The 12,369-nt window shown below is 39.7% G+C and overlaps 2 protein-coding genes across 3 annotated transcripts in view; one reads left to right on the forward strand and one right to left on the reverse strand.

The window, feature by feature from the left end:
- Positions 1-12,369, reverse strand: part of TEN1 (TEN1 subunit of CST complex) — a gene marked incomplete at its 5' end in the record, with an annotated part of 968,820 nt that overhangs the window by 844,675 nt on the left and 111,776 nt on the right.
- ACOX1 (acyl-CoA oxidase 1) overlaps positions 1-12,369 on the forward strand; it is an 832,154-nt gene that overhangs the window by 506,928 nt on the left and 312,857 nt on the right. The window lies entirely within an intron of this gene.

Here is a 12,369-nt window from a genome sequence, read left to right on the forward strand (position 1 = left end):
AAGGAAAAAAAAATGCCCATTTTATATTATTGGGAAGAAAATATTTCACTCAGATTGTGTTTTCCTCTCACAATTGCACATGACTTTTCAGAATTAGTGAATTTGTAATCCAAGCCAATAAAAAGCAACATCTGAAGGTCACAAGTTATGAATAACCGAAATGTAAAATACAAAAAGTACTGTCATGGTTACTGTGTAACACACTGTTAATAGATAGATTGTCATTCAGGCAGGGTTCCAATCAGCTTGCAATTTACACCAATCACCGCAACTCTCGTTATTAGATGCTTTTTGTAAAATGAAAAATAAAAACTTATTAAAATCCTTAAAGATTATGCTTAGCTTAGCTAAGGCATTAAATGGATAACTATTCTGTATGGCATACACATGCTAGTATATACACTGTTTAATCTTATTAGCTGTTTTACAGACATAAAAAGCATGGCATGAAATGCAAATAGCAATACACACAATCCTTAAAGTATTACAATCAAAACAACCCCAACAATAAAATGCATTACTGTATAACATAATAAATTTGCTCACATTGATATATTTACACTGCTTGCATGCACAATAAGACATACACAAGTTCTTAGGGTCATAGGAGAATACTAGGCTAATGGCTAAAGGGTCTTTACAAGCCTAGCCAATATAACCCAGTTTAGCTTGTATATCTCCACTAAGTGCAGGAGGAAGACATGGGTTTGTGCCTATGCCTTGGTTATTTTTACAGATTTTACAGATTGCCTCTGTCCATAAGGGACATAGGCACCAACCCGGGTGTGAATTTACAGTTCCCATCCATCGATCCAGATTGACCTTGAAGAAGGCCAGGGAAGGACTATGCATCACGTGAATGGGAAGCCTATTCCAAAGAAGTGGTAGTCTCTGGGACATGTATCTCTCTCTCCAGCATGTTTTGCTTGACTCACTGACTAGGTTCAGATCCCAGGAATGGGTGACACTCATGCTGTTTGTCTTGTGGAAATGCAGCAGTTCCATCAGGGCTGGATTTGTGAGTGCCTTGTTGGTGAAACTCAGGTTGCCCTTTACAGTTGAAAGGAGACAGAGTAAAGAGAAAGAGCTTTCAGTCTGTCTGCATAGCACATGTTATTTACACCCTGTATTTTCTTTGTGAGGAACCTTTGAGGTTGCTGCACCTGTTGAAAGTGTCTGGTCAAGTACATTCTGTATAGTCTGTTATACTCTATTATTATTATAATGAGGGCTGTGTACAGTGGTACTGTAATCTCCCTAGATCTGGACTGCATACCTTTACTTATAAATTGTGCCATATAGTATGACTGCCTTACCACTGGGTATACTTGACAGTTGAGAGATATGTGACAGTCGAAGTTCAGGCTGTCTACCTGGGTAACCAGATCCCTTACCTCTAAATCCACTCTTAGGGGTGTTTTGTTAATGTTGTAATTAGCAGGGGTGTTTGTTTTTCCAAAGGGTACAATAATGCATTTTTTTGCATTCAGTTTCAGGCTGTGGTTCTGACACCAGTCATTTGTTTGGTTTAGACCTTCCTGAAGGAAATCTGTGTCATTGGGTGATTTAGAGATTGCCCCCAGAATGCAGTCATCTGCAGACTTTGTAATCCAGAGGCCCTCTACATTGTTATTGGCATCTGCAAAGTAAATTCTGAAAAGGAGTGGTCCCAGCACTGTGGCACACAACTAGTAACTGGCCTTTTGCTGGAACTAGACTCACCCACTTCGACCACATGTGCCCTGTCCTTGAGCCAGTTGGCTGTCCATCTGTTGATGTAGGGATTTATGCCCAGTTCTGTGATTTTATTTATAATATCTCAGTGGGGTATTGTGTCAAATGCCTTGGCCAGCTCAAGGTAGCAGTATGCACTGTTTTACCCTCATCCATGGCCTTAGTGACCTTTGGAAAGAATTTCACCAGCTTTAGCAGGCATGATCTACCCTTATCAAAGCTGAATTGGGTTGGGTTCAGTGTTTGGAAGGTTCCTATGTCTTTTATTTATTCCAGTATGTGATGATTCTTTCCATGGCGTTACAAACAGACTAGTCAAACGTATGGGTCTGTAATTTCCCGGGTCAGTTGACGGACCTTTATGCAGGGGTATGATCGTAACTGTCTCCCACTCGGTCATAAAAAACCTGTCCAGAGACTGTGGTTAAATAGTGACCCTTTTGGGCCTGATAGGTCACTGTTTAAATTATTTATGAAGCAACTGGTATGTTATCAGGCCATATTGATGCTGTGTTTTTAGCTTTGGAGAGTGCTGTGGCTACCTGTTATTTAATGATAATTGGTGGAGGGTATTTTATGGCAGAAAAATGGGGGTGATTGGGGAGTGAAGTTTATCGGCCAGCAGATTAGCTATGTCTGCTGGTTGGGTGTAGGAGATGCAGTCAGTAACTAATTCCACACATTGTTGAGTGTTGCCCTTAAGATTGTGGACATAGCTGAAAAATGCCTTATGGTTATCTTTAGCTTTGGCATCCATTTTTACCTCAAAGTCTGCATGCAGAGACTTTACTAGTTGCCTGATCTGCTTGTTTAAAATAGTGAGGGATTTATTGCTCTGTTGTGCAAATTCCCTCTTACTTCTCAACAGGGTTTTCTACCTTTTGCTATAGATTCTTTTAAGACCGGGATTCACCAGGGAGGCTTGTTTTTGCAGTTTAACCTGGGCTTATTTTGGCTTGGTACTGCAGTTTGTATGCAGTTGTTTTATGTGGTCATACAGGACTTTATCGTACTGCTATGCATAGGCTACAGTGTTTTCTGGATTTGAGGTAGCTTGAACCGTAGCTGTGCTGTTGCTTTATAGGGGTAGTTTGCCTTAGAAAAGTTTTTTAAATTTCTTGGGGTTCGGGGGGGGATGTCTAGTTTTACCTTAATTTCCAGGGCAAATCACTTTGTGATCTGGTCTTACCAGTGAAGACATCACACATGGAGGGAGCAGCACTCTCCCATAATTGAGTATTAGATCTAGGATATTTGTTCCCCTGGTGGGAGTGCAGACCAACTGCTCCAAGGTATTTGGACTTACAAAGTCTAGGAATCTTCGAGCCTGTATGTTTGTGGTTGTGTATGCCTCCTAGTTAATGGAGGGATTATTAAAATCACCCATGAGTTTAGTTTAGGTGGATGGTGAGTGATTCAAGTAATTCTAGGTATGATATGTGGGTATCCTGATTCATGGAGGGGGATCTGTAGCCAGCAAGAATTTGATAATGGATTTTTTCCCATAAATAGTTGGACATGGAGTAGCTCTGATATGTCTAACTCTCTCTCACGTTCAGTAGATGTACGGAACGTATGATAGGCATTATAGCTATGGCACAGCAGGAGTGTTTTTTGTGGATTTAAACCATGTTTCTGTAACTGCACAGATGTCAGCATTTTCTAGGGTGAGTAGAGCTCCCGGGGAATGCAGTTTCCTGTTGAAACTCCTGGCATTGAGCAGCAACACCTTTAGCTTGTCCTGAGTATCATTTGTTATGTTGGAAGGTTTGTCTGTTGGCAATGCCAAAAGAAGGCAGAATAGCACCGGATAAGGTTTTAGCCATATCCGAAAGCCTAGAGGTGACAGGCGGAGACCATCCCTGGCAAAGCAGAGTGGTCTGTCGACCATGTTCTCCCAGGCTGACAAGTATTGGACCCTTTTGATATGACACCAATAGCTAAGCCAATTGCTAAAGTCAGTCATTTCTGTCAGTATTGTGGCATCATCCTTGGAGACAGTAGAATGCTGCTCAGTGTTAGGCTGTGAGTTCAATCACGTCTCTCTCCATAGTCCAAGGAGGAACATCTCAGGTCATTCACTCCTACATGGTACTTGGGGGTGAGTGACCTGTGTACTTGTGTGGTCTGCCAGATCCTGGCCCGTGAAAAGCAACTAACTGTAACCCTCTCATTATATGGCCTTGTAAGGGGACATCTGTTTGTCTCACAATGGTGTCACCTAAGACCAGAATGTTGGGGTCTGAATTGCTTCACCTTGTGGGCTTGGTGGTTGAGACGTGGCTTTATTTGTTTTGCCGGTGTATGTCTTCTTTGTATGAATGCAGGGTTTCTGAGGACTGTGCCTGTGAAGCCTTTGAGGCTTGGGAAGGTTACATGTGAGCACCTCAACACATGTAGGTCTAGGTTGCTGGTCATTAGTGAGTGGTGTGTGAGAGTCACTGACTACCTGTTTGTTGTATTTAGTGTCTGTTTGTGAAAGTCTGGCCTCCAGTGACAGTGTAAAAGTACATTTCTCACATACTGTATTTGTCTGTTTAAGAATTAAATGGTTGTCATTGTACATGAGGCAATTGCTACATAGCTGCATTTTCATATTGTGTTCACATTGATAAAGGTAGATATTTCAAAAGCTTTGTGTGTGATTGAATAAACTCTTTTATTATTTTACGGGTGTTGAGCACCGGTGTTTCTGTGCGCCAGTTGCTACATGCCCCAGGTTGCCTGTGTCCGCCAGGCTGGAAACAGAGATGGTAGGAAAGAGCCCATTCATGTATGCCAGTCCTAACATACTTAGAAGGGATGTGAGTGTTGAGTGTATATAAATGGAACAAAGTGGGAAGGGTGCCTGCTTGCTGTAAATTCAGATGACCTAGTCTGCAGTGACCACCCAGACTGCTTGTTCACTATGCAGTGATAGTCCTGGGTGCTAAGATGAGGTAATGCTAGCTAAAGAAATTCCCTGCTGAAGTCTAAGGGCTGCTCACTGTGAAAATTTCTTGCCATTGAGTGACACGGAGCTGGGGTAAAATTCCCAGATAGTTTTATTAGGGTAGTATTGATTTTTGGTATTTTCGTATATACAAGGCACTGTAAACTGTTGCTACACAAAGAGCAGCTTTTTGCAAACACAAATCTTAAATATGCTTAGGAAAAAGCAAGCTTAACACTTCTTAAGCTCACAGGCCATTCACATAAGCATGCAATAAGCTCTGTTCCAGTAGTTCCCAGCTCAGATGAGTGAAATCGGCCCACTCATACCACGAGAGTGCAGACTTGGACTCTCAATGTAAAATGACTGGTTTGGAGCCCAAGTATTGGGAACAAATGGCTGCCTGAAATCAGCTTAACCATTTAGCTATATCATAGGATCATTGTAGTTTACTAGGCTATTGGGCCTAGGGCCTTTACAAGCCTAGCCAAGTACAACCTCTGTTCCCAAGCATACAGTATCAAGGTATTAAGCAGAACTAAGTCAGCAACTACTGCCCCTGTCCAAGAGGGACGCAGGTGCTCCCAGGGTAAATTTGCAGTTTCCCATTCAATCATCCAGATTATGCTTAAATAAGGTCAGTGAGGGGCTCTGACCTGACCTGAATTGGAAGTTTGTTCCAGAGGAGAGGTAACCTCTGTGAGACATATCTGTCTTTCCAGCAAGTCCTGTTGATACGAAAAACCTGTGAGTACCTACCTATGTCACATACTAGGATGAGTTCCCTAGAGTGAGTGCATCTTGTATCATTTGATTTACAAATGTGCAGCACTTCCATTAGAGCAGGATCTGATATTGCTTTATATGCAAGGCAAAGGTCACCTCTGAGTAGCCTGTAAGACACAGGGTATACACTGTAAAGAGTTTGGACAACAGACCTACAACAGCTAGACAAACAGTTGAAATCATTGAAACAAGTTCAGAAAAATAATTAAATAACACAGTAGACTTTCACAGTGGATGACAATAAACAGCGCGAGTGCAAAAATATATACTTATATTCATTTTCTTAGTCTTGGATGGCTTTTGATGCTTGCAGAGTTGCTCAGTCTTTGGCGTCATTACCAAACTATTAGCAGCTCTCTTGTGGTGTGTGTGTGTGTGTGTGTGTGTGTGTGTGTGTGTGTGTGTGTGTGTGTGTGTGTGTGTCTGTGTCTGTGTCTGTGTCTGTGTCTGTGTCTGTGTCTGTGTTGCATTCTACTACCATTTTCCAGTCTGTCTAATGTTACATTCATCCCTAAAAACAAATCTGGGTTGGGGACCCACCCTTTCAATCAAATTATCAGAATATTGAAATAAATTGCAGTATTTACATTGTAATACCTTGAATTTCAAAGTTTTCCTTGGAAAATATGTGACTCATAATTTTACCATAATCTGCTCTGAGATTATTATTACTTGTAGGGCTTTCTCAAAATAGGGGGAAAAGAATCAACATTTTTTGTTCTAACCTCTTCAGTAACCGACTGAATTAATCCCAACAGCTGCAGTCTGTCTAGAAATAGTTGATTTAAAAAATTGACCTCATTAAGTACATTCTCCTTTGAAATTAAAAGTGATCTAGCAAGCTGCCCCTAAACAATGTTGTATATAATTCTGTATGAATGTCCACTAGAAGAATGAAGATAATTACTAAAAGTTAGTTTTCTATAAATATTAAATTTGAAATCTTTGTTAATTATGCCCTTACAAATGCACGCATCCAAATTAACAGAACTATATGAAAATTCATACATGATACTCAAAAACTCACTACTGTTCTCATGGTATTCAAATAAATCCTTGAGTTCACCCAAATCACCTTACCAAAGGATGAACACAGTATGCAGGTATTGTAGATACAGATATACATGTATTTAAAAAATGCAGATATGAATACATACTCGTTTTCCCATTTACTTACAACCAGATTAGCAAAAATAGGTGAGATTGCCGCCCCCACAACAGCTCCAGAATTCTGTTTAAAAAATTGCCCCTGAAACATAAACATTATTTTCTAATACAATCGCCATAAATTCACAAATGAAATGTATTTTGTTTCCAACAAAATGTTTGTAAACCAAGAGATACCTAGGGCTTGTGGTATAATTGTGTACAGGTCTTTTATGTGTGCCATTACCAAATCAAATTCCTTTGTACACTGGTTTGATCACAGCATGTCAAGAAAATGCCAAGAATCTTTCAAAACCTGAGGAAAAAGATTTAAAATACCCTTTAACCTATGATCAGTAAACAGAGATAGGGGTTTATTTGCTACCTGAAATAAGAAGTGAATAGACATTGCACGGCTTTAAAATTAAATTAAAAGAACTCAATTTTAAGGTGAGTAAATGCAGATGTTTGTAGAATAGTTCTCTAATTTACCATTCTCGCTGCGGTGTAACTAGTCAGTTCAAACACTGACACATCACTACGCTAGTATTGTAAACACTGCATGTTGTGTTGCAAACCCTTCAGATTCTGTAAATATTGTAAATGCTGTCTTTAATACTGTTACATTCTATTGCAGGATCTACTCCACTGTTTAGTATTGTAATATTCCACTTCATAATCTCTTCTACTGTGCACGTCTCTCCACTCTTAATGTTATGTAGCTAATAATGCCTTTGTGGTACTCACTCACTCTCACTTGCACTGTTGCTGCTGTTTTCTTTGAATGTTTCTGAAATTTTGTTTATCTTTACCGCACCATTTGTGTTCCAGAGTGAGTTCAGGTCATGGCTGAGAATAGTCAGCCAACCTGCCCACCTACCTGGTAAACAAATAATTAAATCAGTAAATGTTAGCATGTCCTGTGCACTAAAGCAGGCAGTGATAGCATTTGAGCTTTATGCTTCTGTCAGTTCCTTAAGCCTACTGAGGTTTCCAAATCTATGACTTTTGCATCATCAGAAAGGATAGCAATGTCTTCTAATTGTGTATCCCTAGCATTAGTCTGTGCAGCTGTCTTGACCTTGCTCATTTCTTGCCTCATAGAGTTAATATAAAGGTAGTCAGGAGATTTACCTATTACTGTCCTAAGCAGAAAACCAAGACCAGTGTCCACGGGTAAGAAACACCATAAGATTCATGCGCATCATGAAACTTCAAGAATGGACAGCTTATCTGTAGCTGCTGAGTTATATCTTCCTTCTGGTCTTAATGGAAGAGATGGGCTTTAGGTTTCTATTCAGACCTGTTTATCTCTATGAAGAATGATAGGTCCTGTACAATTTGGTCTTAAGTGCTTTCGGCATACATGCATCAAATACAACCAGATCCAATTATAGAACCAGATCCAGTTCATCTTTCTACAAAACATTGTTTCAATGTTACTGTCTGTTGGATGTGTTTGAGAAATATGATGGACACAGGAAGGTCCTACTTTTCAAAGAAGTCTGAACCTATGATCTGATGTTAGTTTTATTCATTCCTGAATGTGTGGGCTTGGATCTGAGCCCCAGATCCAACTTGGCCGCTTTTATAGCTTACGATCCGACTGCCGAACTCCTCTCTTGCCCATAATGCCCCTGTCCTCCAAATTACCTATCTCGTTTGCTTGCTTCAAACAAGCTGGGATTTTCGGTTCTCATAGCACATCATGGGTTGTGAGTGCTGTTTATCTTTAAAGTTCTTCTGTTGTCATCTGAGTTTCTCTATAACCTTTCCTTCCCCTTTCCACCTACCATGTTTTTATTTTCGGGTTTCTTCGTGTCTGTATTTTTTATCTTTTTTTACTATCTGGTATTTCTCGCTCTTATCATTATTGGTAGGTTCCATTTCCTCATTTCTTGTTCCTAAAAAAAAAAAAAAAAAAAAAATTTAATCTTTCATTACTAGTAACAGACAAAGTGGACAAACTGCTGGGTTTCATTCAAAAAAGCACTTCCTGTGGGCACAAGATTCCTATTCCTCAGTCTAATGCCCTCAGGGAGTGTGTCTACTGCATAGGCCCTAGCCATTTAGATATGGGCTGCGGCATCTGTGCAGGTTTCAATGCCTGAGCCCTGGTTGATCGCCGCAATAAATTGATTTTGAAGGTCCTACTTCCTCAGTCTACTTCTCCTGCTGGACCTTCTAAAGAATCAGGGGCTCAACCCCCTACAAAAAAGCTGAAGGACCCTAGGGAGCACAGAAAATGCTCTGCTGCCCAGTCTCCAAAAAGGGCTACTTCAGAGCCTTCTACCAAGACTTAAAAATTGTCGGATCTGAAGCCTTTGGCTCCAACACAGACTTCTTCGACTCCTCCTCAACACCTGACTCCTACTACCTCCCTGAAGATCATATCTCCTTCTGCTAAGTCTCCCCTTCTACCACCCAATAATCTCCCAGGCGTCCCTCCACTTTTTCCTCTGTAAGATTTTCCTACAGTCTTTCTGAAGTGGAAGTGGACAGGATGATGAGGAGATTCCTCAGGACACAAATTCAGATGGTGGTTTTGCCTTCTCCTTGCAGATCCCTGATCCACTATCATTCTTTTTTGCCCTTAATATCTCCTTGTCTCATCTGACCTGTGTGTTCATCCTCAGCTCTGACAACTTCTCTGAACCGCTCGGTTCTGACTCTGTTGGAGCACGAGAGATCTCAGAGCCGAAGTGCCAGTTTCTGGTCTGAAGGGATGACCTTGACTCTGAAGTTTTCGGTGCTGTCGCTTCCCCTCAAAGCCTCAGTGCTAGACAACTCAGCTCCAACTCACTCTTCGGGGCATGGAATCTGTGAGGGTTGAAGGTTGTCTGCTCTGAGAGCTACAGTTCTGGAGGGATTGCCACTGGTCTCTCCTGGTCCTTCTGCATTCAGAGTGGTAGAGAATGTGTTCTTCCAGACAAGAACTGTTTCGACTCTACCTTCTTCGGATCCTACTTCTATGCTGACTTCTGCACCTGAGCTTATTCATCCTGCACCTCAGGGATAACCAGATCTTAAGAGCTTCCAAGCAACTCCTCCTCTTCAGCAACTCCCCATCTCTTCTGACAACTCTTCGGAACATCCCACTGAGGAGATCCCTCAAAAGAGACTGGAATCAGTGTGCAAAGACATGGACTTTGAGGAAAGATCCCCAAGATCTCCACCTGATGATGTCTCCTTTAGTGACATCCTTAAAATCCTACATCAAAGAGGTGGATGGTCTACCCAAAGCCCTTCCTCAGAGGAGTTGGTGTTTCTGAAAAAGATATACTTCACAGTACCTCCAAGGAAAGCCTGGAACACACCAATAAGTGCCAACGACTGCCAATAATAGTCCACAGTTTATTGTCATAAAATACGAACACGGACTGAAACGACAAGCAGACTTGCAAACAAACGAATAAACAATCGTAGCATACGAAGAGAGTTAAGCGCTTTCAACCATTACTGGTCTTCATCAGAACTACTACTTACATGTTAATCTGCTGCTTAAATAACCTTTGTGGCGCCAAAACCACTCATTACTTTTTAAAAACGTACTAACACATATACAAGTATATTAATAAATAGCTAAATGACTACAAAAGAGTCTCCTAACCATAATATTCACAATACATAAGTAACAATACTTTAGAAAAAATGCATCAATTAAATAAAATACAATACAATACAATACAATACCTTAATTAAATACAATCGTATTGGTACGTAAACATGTTGTATAAACAATATATTGTGCAACCATCAACAAACCTATTAATATTTATAAATATGTCGTATATAAATAAAAAATATAGAAAAATATGTAAATTAATGATAGCAAAATATGTATATTTATGTGCAGATGAATTTGTTTCTATAACAATTACAAATTGTTTATTTTTTATTACTAAAATTTTTTATTTATTCAAAATTTTTATTAAAAATATTTTAGATGAAATATGTAGCCAAATACTTTATAATATATGATAATTAAATAGATAAGTAAGTAACTAGGTATTTAAATAACAATAATAATTATAATAATAATAATAGTAATAAAAACTATAACAGCTACATGGACAGCGAAGATGAGCATGGACTATTATATATTCATACTGCAAACAACGAATCTAAAATTTTTTTAAAAAAATATTTTAAAAAAGTTATTAAAATTATTTAAAAATTGTTTAAAAATTATTTAAAAACCTTAGCTAAAAACTATATTACTTTACGTATAATATAAAAAATTTTTATTATTGTAAATTCACTTATAAATGCATTTATAAGCAAATAGTGTAAATATTAATAAGTAATAAATAAATAAATATGTATCTTGTAATTCTTGTTATATGTCTCACTTTATACTAATAACAATGATTTAGTTGATATAAATTCAGTTGATATAAATTCATTTAATCCAGGAAAAGTGGTGGCGTCTAAATATATCTGCCACCATGTTTTTTTATATGCAAGTAAACTTTTAATATCACCACCTCTGGGATCTATTTCAATGGTGTCAAGAATGCTAAACATAAAATTATGATCAACACCTTCAGTCTCTACATGTCTAGATAGTGCATTGGTTTTATCCTTGGTCTTAATACTATATATGTGGTCATATGTACGTCTTTTAAGACATCTTTCTGTCTTTCCAACGTAAAAGCCTGAGCATTTTCCACATTTAGCTAAATATATTACATTTTTTGTATTACAGTTACCATATCTACATTTTATATTAGATTTTAAACCGTTCCGTAATTTTATTTTATTTTATTTTATTTTCCAAAGACATATATCTGGCCCTTCTACAGCTTGGTTGACCCCCCATCCCCACCCCCGTGGATGACCTTATAGACCTCATCTCCCGTAGGGCATGGGAGGAGTTGGGCACTGTGGAGCCCATACCAAAAAGAGCTGACAAAATCCTCAGTGCCCCTTCCGATAAGCAACACTGGACAAAAGATTCCATCCCTCTAACTGGGAATCAAGGGCTTTGGACAGATTTGGAAAGTGGATGCATGCATCAGCGACCTTCCCATTGCCATCACTGAACTACCTGGCACACGTCAGTAGACTACAGAGGAACTTAGTTAAGGAACTTTCTAGCTGTGCCCCAGGGTCCATCTCTGCAGAGGAACAGAAAATCCTTTCCCCCAAACTGGCCACCATGGTGGCCTGGAAAGGTGAAGCAGAATGAGTACATTCAGTCCCACAATGGAGAGACTGTGCTGCAGTAAGCATTTTTGGGCAAGACTAATGGATCACCAAGTCACCCCCAGGTAGTAGATTTTGTTTGAGTGCAGGGAAGTTCTCATTCACATGAGGAGGGAATTGTGATTCCCTGCAGTGATGCAGGTAGATAGTCATCTTCCCGTCTGCCCATAGATGAGGTTAGGGGGCTATATACACAGCAGTGCTCTTATTGCTAGGCTACCAATGCGAGTGCAAACTTGATGATGTCTGCCTAAATGGTGGAGCCTTCTGATGACTCTCGCCCTAGTGGATCCTGGGCAGTACATTGCCAGTCCAACTCCACTGACAAAGTAGCCCAAGATACGTACTCTGTAGGTGTCACTTGAGCAGTCTATACACCTTGTAGGACTGTGTGAGGCAAGGATCACTAAGTTTGCACTAGCTTTGAGAGCCTTAACTGTGTAGTATTAGGTTCCAGACTTACTCTCCAATGATCATCACTTCTTGGAGCTGTTATGTTTTTTCTGAGCAGAAGCTAGGTTTTTCCACAGAAAGAGACTTGAAGGGGAACAGCTAGTGTCTAC

Source organism: Protopterus annectens, chromosome 12.part0, assembly GCF_019279795.1.
Source record: "Protopterus annectens isolate FY-2018-M chromosome 12.part0, PAN1.0, whole genome shotgun sequence".
NCBI classification, from domain to species: domain Eukaryota; kingdom Metazoa; phylum Chordata; order Ceratodontiformes; family Protopteridae; genus Protopterus; species Protopterus annectens.